The sequence below is a fragment of the Amblyomma americanum genome, chromosome 7 (genome assembly GCF_052857255.1).
Source record: "Amblyomma americanum isolate KBUSLIRL-KWMA chromosome 7, ASM5285725v1, whole genome shotgun sequence".
Taxonomy (NCBI): Eukaryota; Metazoa; Arthropoda; class Arachnida; order Ixodida; family Ixodidae; genus Amblyomma; species Amblyomma americanum.
Genome location: NC_135503.1, coordinates 86321026 through 86330214, shown reverse-complemented (window position 1 = coordinate 86330214; position 9189 = coordinate 86321026).

Here is a 9189-nt window from a genome sequence, read left to right as displayed (position 1 = left end):
GCTCAAATGTTGAACACGACTGTCTGGATGGGAGCCGAGAAATGTCGCACGCGACAGGAGACATCCAAGGGCAATCCGTCTTGAAGGGCCAGAGAGGTGGTGGAGAGCGTCTATGTGGAGGTGCAAAGCAAAGCGCGTTCATGGAACATTCCTGAATCTTTATTTACTAGCCGGCTGACGACGACGATTTTATCTTATTTTAGTTACTCAAAGGGAGGTATCCTTGCAAGCAAGTTATAATAATAATAGTAATTGGTTTTTCGGGAAGGGAAGTGGCGCAGTATCTGTCTCACATATCGTTCGACACCTGAACCGCGCCGTAAGGGAAGGGATAAAGGATGGAGTGAAAGAAGAAAGGAAGAGAGAGGTGCCGTAGTGGAGGACTCTGGAATAATTTCGACCACCTGGGGATTTTTAACGTGCACTGACATCGCACAGCACACGGGCGCCTTAGCGTTTTGCCTCCATAAAAACGCACCCGCTGCGGTCGGGTTCGAACCCGGGAACTCCGGATCAGTGGCCGAGCGCCCTATCCACTGAGCCACCGCGGCGGGTCTAGCAAGTTGAGGATACAAAAAAAATGTAGCTTAGTTTTCAGTACAAAACGAAAATGCGGCAGGTGAAGCCCCGGATCAAATTTCGCAACCAGCTGCGTATGAAAATTTATCTTGGCATTCTGCCGTGGCATACTTATTTTTCGTGGGTTTGTCGGTGTTATTGGTTTCTTTGTGAGAGATTTTGTGCCGTTTCTGCCCCGATACGATCCCCGGCTCCAAAATACTTAGCGTAATTTGCCACTGGAAAAAGTAGGTACAACATGCACCGCGACAATTAGGAAGCCGCCATATGGGCTGTATTTGCACGAGACTCGTATGTATACGTAACCCATTTACCTAATGGAGTCTGCGATTGCGAGGGAGGGGTGGGGGAGGGTGAGTGGAGCATTAGTGGAGGAGGGCTACATGGTGTCCTACATGGGGTCCTTCGTCCACGCCATTGGTCTTCTGTAATGCACGGTAGGGCTGAACGCGCTTCTATACCCAGAAGTATCTGCTACGGCTATCACGGCTGACGTTCAGACAAGTACACGTCCTGATTTATTCTGTCTTATAATTCTAGCCGCCCCCCCCCCCCCCCCTGCCTCTCCATTGCTTTTCAGGCAATTTCCCTCTTCCTCCACTTACATTCACCTATATATTCTTCTGTACAAAAATAAAAAAAATTGTTCAATGAACTGATACTGAAACTAGGTCTTACCGTTCACAGGATATGCAGGCGGATAAACGACTGCAAGGAAATATCTGCCCTTCAGGAACTTGACGCTCTTGTGCTGCGGCATTGCATGCATGTTTGCCTAAGTAATGCGCACTGTTGTGAAAAGGCCAATTATGTTTTCCGCCACTTCTTCGCATTTACCAGTTGACGCTGGAAAGTGACGCAAAGCAAATCTGCCTCTTTTCGTCGGACGATGCCTAGTGCACATGTGACGCGTGGAAGAGGACGCCGCTCGTTTCGTTATTAACGCTTTGAGAAAGGTTGGTGGATCTGACCCTTGTTTCAATAATGAATGCTTCAAGGAACATATGATTGAAGTTGATTGTAAGCCTCGCTTAAATACCTGAATGATTGTGCTATGGGCAACTCGAAGCAAGGTTGTAGAGGTGGAGTGACAAATCGCCCCCTGTTCTGTGTGGTGCCAGTGAACGTTAAGGAACCGTATGCATACTAAATTAATGCGGAGCCCTCCACTGCGGCTATCATATGATGCACGTGCAGATTTGACACGTTTAACTTTACACAGCACGGGGCTGTATGTTATGGGTGTTTTGACCGCGTGACTTTGCGAGCCAGTGCTTAAATGAAAACCGAAAGGCAACAGTTGAAGAAAACGCTATTTTTGCGCGAACAGAATTAGAATGGCAACGTTAGAGATATTTTTCTCAGCCCGGAGAGAAACTGACAAATAAAAGCGAAGCTTTTCTCCCGAAGTCAAGGACCTTTTTTGAGCGCTGTCAACCTGCGCTTTGCGATGTAAGTAGGGTAGGGGTGAATGGCGACGACTACAGTGAATATTTAGCGGCTCGCTGAAAGCATTGCCTCCGATTAAGGATTTCAATTAGTTAGGCAAAGCTGTCAGCTCCAAGGACTTAACGAAGCCCGAGGAAAGCATACTGCATGCTCCAGGACGTCGTGTTTCCGCGGGATACGGTCATATTTGACCCCACCGGTGACCTGGCGGCGAGCTGTACGGCAGTCCTGCTGTGCGAAATATTTTTCACGTGACGACGAATGCGATGACTTGGCAAAGGACACTCTGTGAAATTTGCTGTGCGCTTTCAAAGCAGCGCAAGAATTCTTCGGCAAGCCCGATGGGTTCTGGGCACTGTAGTGCTACGTGGTATTATAGGGCTGTAGAATCTTTAAGCCCACGAGGTGAACGATCTTAATTCTTTCAGGTGCCGCGCCATCTCTCCATAAAAAAATGGTAGGGTTTTAACGTAGTTAAACTGAGCAGACATGCGAATGCATGTGTTTACCTTGTGGCTCATGGTTTTGCTTTGCTGAGTCATCGGCACGTCTGGCGACGGTATTAGTTCGGTAGTAGTATTAGTCGTCGAAATCAACGATATGCAATGCACAGCGCGAGATTGTGCATATTAGTTCGATAGCAGCATCAGTTGAAGAAGACACCGATGTGCAGCGCACAGCGTGAGAGGCGGGGTCGGCTGCGGCGATCTCGTAGTGCTCTGTCCACGCAGCCGCGGGTTGAAATACCTGTCGCGGCAATATTTATTTTATTTATGATTTGGCCAAGGTCACCTACAAGGTCACCTTCACACAAACTGTATGAGCCGATCACACCTCCCGAAATAGGGCTTTTTCACTAAAAAATAATGCCGAAATAGTCCGCGCAGGCCTCGCGAAAAGAATTTATTTGCCAATAAATTTTGCAACACGAGACAGCAGCTATTGATTTTTTAAACGCATGCACATAATTTGTATCTTAATTGTCATACTTGGAGGGAACTAGAGAATTGTCTCAACAGGTTCTTAACGCAGAGAAAAGTAGCTACAGATTGAAAACGAGAACAATGAGGTCGCTATTTTCCGCGCACTGTCTTCTCGGAGCAATTACCCGTGCCTTCAGCCCTCAGCTTGTTCGTAAGCACAGGTTGGAATGCACGAAATGAATGTGAGACGGCTACGACACATTTTTTTCCCTCCGATTCTATTGTATTGTTGCCATTCACCCGTCTGTCTGACGGATTCCAGCGATAGCGAAGCATGGGGCAATTAAAGGGCGGAAAGAGCGGAAAGGTATTCTGAAGAAACCGTTAGATCACCCTCCCACACCGCTTCGTGTATAACAAGGCACCATATCATATTACACGTATGCAATGATAAGGCCTGCACTTATCAAGGGAATCACGCATAAACCTCTTCGCGATTGAAATGTGCCCTTTAATCGTACGTCCTCAGCGACGTTTAGTATAACACACTGCGCAGCGTATTTACGTGCAGGGCGATAATCTTTTTATGAATATAGGTACCTGATAAGTACTACGCTGGCATGGTCCTGCGAGCGTTCCACTACAATATAGAAGCGTCCGGTTCCAAAGCTCTCTCGGTATTGCCCACACACGAAAACTCGAGCAGTGACGCATAGCGGCTGTTGCTTTTTTTTAGCGTGCTAAAAGTCTACGTAATGCGCTCTCGATATATATTTTCACACCAAAACTCTAACAACGATGTTTGAATATTCCAGCGAATAACTCCGGCAACGGAGCAAACAAAGCTCTTCGCGCGCGCCCATCCTCCTTAGATTGTAGTCGGAGGCAGCTCAAGAACGCAACGGCTTTTCTCCGTCAGAGGACCCCCTTCCAGCCGATGGCGTCGGCCGATTCTCATGACTCTGCTAGCGTGGTAATGCAGGGAGCGAGGCCACAATGGAGAGAGGGGTCTATCTCCGATCACAGAGGGAAGGCATAATCCCCTTTCATCTGCCACCCCCTACTAATGGTCAGACCACTTTAAGCGCGAGTCGAAAATGACGCCTTGCGATTTGAACCTGTCCACAGTTTCAATAACCTCATTTTCTAGCTTGAGCTCATCGCTTACAGTAATGTCCAGGCTAAGGGGCCGAAAAAAGACAGCCTTGGTCTTGCTAGAGTTAACTACCAAACCACTAGATCTTGACCATTTGTGGAGAGCACAAAAGAGCAGATATCCTCTGCTGATTAGTTCGTCGGCAAAACAGCCGCTAAGGAAAATACGTGTCATCAGCGCACTTACGTAAAGACTATGTTTGCAATGTCTTATACATAGAGGGTAAAGAGGAACGGACCGAGAAGGCTACCGTGGAAGACACCACCTTGAATCAAAAGGGAACAAAATTTTTAATCATCGACCGTAACGACCTGCGCACGCATGCTTAAGTAAGACCGAAAAAGGTCAAGGAAACGACTACGGACTCCATAGCACTCGTGCTTACAGAGTAGTTTTTCAAGTTTAAGAAGGCCCAATGCTTCAATAAAAGCGATGAAAATACCCAGCTCCAAGTTTTTAGCATCAGTATTCATTAAAATTATTTATTCCTGGAGGAGTAATGCAGATTCCGTGTACTTGTCCTTCCGGAATTGAAATTGACGGTCTGTTAATAAGTAATAAATTCTCTTCAGGATTACTTTTTTGAGCGCCTTAGAAAGTTCAGGAAGAATAGAAATCGGGTTGTAATTTGTCAAGTTGATCTTATCACACCCTTTGAATATAAGAAATAATTTGCATATTTCATTCTTGCAGGAAGATTATGCGATGTGGTCGATACATTAAAGATGTAGATTAGGTATGGCTCTAAGAAATCCGCAACAAGCTTAATTGGCTTTATTGTAAGCCACCGAAAGGAATGCAACTTGTTGATTTAAGGTTCATTACGACACTGAAAAGCTTCCTAACCGCCAGATTAATGGACTTCATCGAGGCAAGCACTGGATATAAAGCTGGTAAAGAAGTCATTGAATTTATCTAGCTTGGTTTCGTTTATGGGATTCAACGTCCCAAAGCGACTCAGGCTATGAGGGACGCCGTACTGAAGGTCTCTGTAATTTTCGACCAACTGGTATTCTTTAACGTGCACTGACATCACACACTACACGGGCCTCTAGAATTCCGCCTCCATGGAAATTCGACCGCCGTGGCCGGGATCGAACCCGCGACTTTCGGGTCGGCAGCCGAGTGGCGTAACCACTGAGTCACAACGATTTATCTGCTTAAGAAAAAAACGGGAACAGGACAAGCGATCCATCAAAACCTGACTAAAATGCGTATTTTTATTCTTATTAGGAAACAATTGATTTAAATGTTCCCAAAACACTTTCGGACCCTTACTGCTATCGAGGTAATGCGACCGGGAGGCAGATGTAGATCTTCGCAGCTCACTAGTTAGCTTGTTACGATGTTTTTTTAAAAGCGGGTTAGGTGCTTAGGATTCCAGTTTGATTCCGTATGAAGAGGCTATATTTATGATTTTTCATATTAACTTGCATTGAAGTCACCCAAGGCTGACAGAGTTCAGCGCTTAATAACTTAGTTTTCGAGGGAAACCACTTACTGTAAGTATTTTTCAACATGATCAATAACAGCTCACAAGGGTCACGTATTGAAGAACAGGCAAGAACGCGGCTCCAGTCGGCAACGCGTACACAGTCACGAATTCGGGCAAGTGTCACATCACTTATACACTGGTAAGAAAAACAATTTGTTTGCGGGTAACGCGGAGTAGTAGATAATATGGTACGGATACAAAAATGGCACAGTGGTCACTCAAGTCACTGGTAGCAGCACCAGCAGAAATAACGGGCGAAAAAATGTCTACTCTGAAAAGGTCAATGACACTGGAGGAAGTAGAAGTAGGTGTTAGCCGGCGTTACTCAGCTAGTAGGTGGGAGGCACATTATTACCGATTGGAGCCTGGCGCTCGGCTTGGACATCGACGACACAAAACTGAGGAAAGAGCAAGCTAACGCTCTAAAAGCGCTTGATGCAACTAGCGGTAGTTTCCGTGCTTGTCGTTGGCTTCTTACGAAACCAGATGCCACACACACCCGACGCATAAAGCAGCATGAAACGCCAGCAGTATGACAGACAAAACGCCGACATCACGCGACGCCGCTCTGTGGCCATTTAGTGGTGACTCCTATTAATCATCCACCTTGTATATTGGGGAAAATTAAGGAAGCTTTTTGGAAGCATTGCTGAAACTGAAGAGAGGCCATGCGACATAGCTTCGCAGTCTATCTTTGCCTGTGGAGTAATCGGCGAACGCATTAGCAACGTCTACGTGATGCCGATCCCTGCTCATTGCTAGGACATCATAAAGTCCTTTGTCACCCAGCAATTCTGGACAAAAGCATTTTTGAACGCGAAAGAGTTTATGAGCGCAATTTTTTATATGTTGTAAGATTCGACTATAAAAATCAATATATCCGCAGATCACCCCTCGCCAGGGTTGGATTTTTTTGCTATTAACATTTTTTGCTTTTGTCAAAAATGCTCCACATTGTTTTTTTACGGCAGTTTTATCTATTCGATGCGAACGATGGGAAAACTTTAAAAGAAAGATTTTGCTGCACATAGGAAGAATGGACCATTACCTTCAATATTTACATAACGCGACCTTATAATATACCAATATTCAAAATATTTGGCCAAGAATGCTCCACTTGTGTTTGCACTGCGAGCGTATGCCTGAAATTTATTTTTTGATTGCCATCTGCATGCTGGGTAACAAACAGTTCGGAAATTAGAGACCTCTTAACCGACGGTGAAGTTCTGGCTGCCAAAAGATGTGATACAAATTTTAGCTGTCGCTTTGATTCATTAATCTGTACTGACTAAATTAATCTCTGCTGACTAAATTCGCAGATGGAAACCAAAAAACAGGTTTCGTCAGTGAAAAGTGGAACCACTCTAAACCCTGAGTAGCGGCGATCACTGATAGCACCACCTTCAAAAGAGCAGGGGGTGATTTGTTCTGCCCCTTTGTTTCTGTTCTGCCAAGCCTTCTGCCGTGTTTCCCTTAAGTATGGAGTTGATGTCAAGGGTTTGTTTCGTCCTTGTCTTCCTGTCGTTATTCATTTACGGCTGGGAAATTCCTTTCATTAATGCCTGCAACCAACGAGATCAACCTTCTGTTCTCAGTGCAATTATATACGCTTTGAACACTTTGAGAATCGTAGTTTCTCAAGTGCTCAAAGAATCTCAATAAATACATTCACTAGGAACATAAAACTTCTGGAAATTAAATTTCAGCATCCTAAGTGCCCGGGACGACCCGCAATAATTTTCATCGAAAAAAATTGAAAGGCAGAGACTTAAGCACTGCCTTAAGGGTGTGAAGCGATAACGTAATGGTTTAATTCCCATATATGCAGCAGGTCATTCTCTATATTTCATTCATACATACTTGGGAGTCCTCATACACCTCCTGGCCCAGTGGTGCAGCGGTTAAGCGATGCACCACTGCTCTGCGATGACAGGTGCTCCCAGCGATGGACCCTGTGTAGCCCAGCTTGCTCTTCCTGAGCGACCAATCAATAATTTAACTGCACCTGCCACGGAGGGCAGTTTGCTCTCTATCCGATGGCCTGGTTGTGATGCCGCCGCAAGGTCACGTGACCTAAGTGGCCCACCTGCCTCCTAGGTTGCACTCTGAGCCCCACCTGCAAGAGTCATGCTCCTTATTTTTTGCTCACAACACCGACATGGACAACAACGCCGACGCCGGATTTTCTGTGTAACGGGTAGGGTAAGAGTACAGGCTAGTTGGTGTTTGGTTTGGTTTGGTTTAATTAAGGGGGATTAACGTCCCAAAGCGACTCAGGCTATGAGGGACGCCGTAGTGAAGGCCTCCGGAAATTTCGTCCACCTGGGGTTCTTTAACGTGCACCGACATCGCACAGTACACGGGCCTCTAGAATTTCTCCTCCATCGAAATTCGACCGCCGCGGCCGGGATCGAACCCGCATCTTTTGGGCCAGCAGCCGAGTGCCGTAACCACTCTGCAACTGCGGCGGCTAGTTGGTGTTCTATGATATGAGTATATATAAGAAAAATACACAATGAAGACAAGAGGACACACAGCGCTTGTGTGTCTCTTGTCTTCACTGTGTCTTTTGCTGTGCTGTGCTGTTTTATCTCTAACGCGGCGACTAACGCTATCGCGTTAACAGTTCCTGGACCCGATATTACTGCGCTCCTTAACAGCCGGAGGTTCCTTTCAGAAGAGCTCTCGCAGACTAACGACTGAACGACGCGTCGACGGTCTGTTCGCGTCTCGGGTGCGTCTCGCGCCTGTGCCGCTATTGGGAGAGGGCGGAGCAGGGATGCCTGTGACGTCACTTGTGCGAGTCCGACGCCCACCGCTCGCCTCTGCCTTTCGCCTCCAGGCTTTCGTTTCTTTCCGTATTCTTTCCCGCAGTTGGCTCCTGCTTCTCGTCCCGCATCTTTTGTCGGGCTGTGCACGACAGCCGCGTGCACGCGTTTGCGTGGGAACGCCGGTTGACTCGACCGCTTCGTCGGTTGAGCGGTGACGAGGCGGACGCCGCCCCGGGTCTGGCATTTGCATACCACGCCTGGCGGTAGCTCGCGCTGTCCGGAAGAAAGGAAGGGTAGCAGGGGTAAGGAATTGTACGAAGAAAAGCCACAGAGAGAAGGAAGGAGAAGGAAAGAAATAAGAGGATTGATAGATAAATAAAGCTAAGCAAAGAAAGTAGGAAAACAAGTACTATTAAAAAAGAGAGGAAAACAAAGAAATATAAGCGGCAGGGTGAAGGAAGAAAGAAAGATGGAATGAAAAGGAAACAAGGTAATAAACGAGAGAATAGAGAGATAAATAAAAGCTAGGAAAAGAAACTAGAACAACAAGTAATAGTATAATAGAGAGGGAAACAAAGAAATATAAGCAACAGAGTGAAAGAATAAAGAAAGAAGGAATTAGAATAAATGAAGGCGATAAAGGAGAGAATAGAGAGGTAAATACAGCTAGTGAATGAAGGTAGGAAAAAAAGGAATAGTATAATAGAGAGGGAAACAAACAAATAAAAATAAAGAAAAGAAGAAGGTGGGGAAAGAATTATGAAAAGAAAAAGAAATAAACAAATAAATAAGCCAGCGAAGAAAGAAACAATGAAC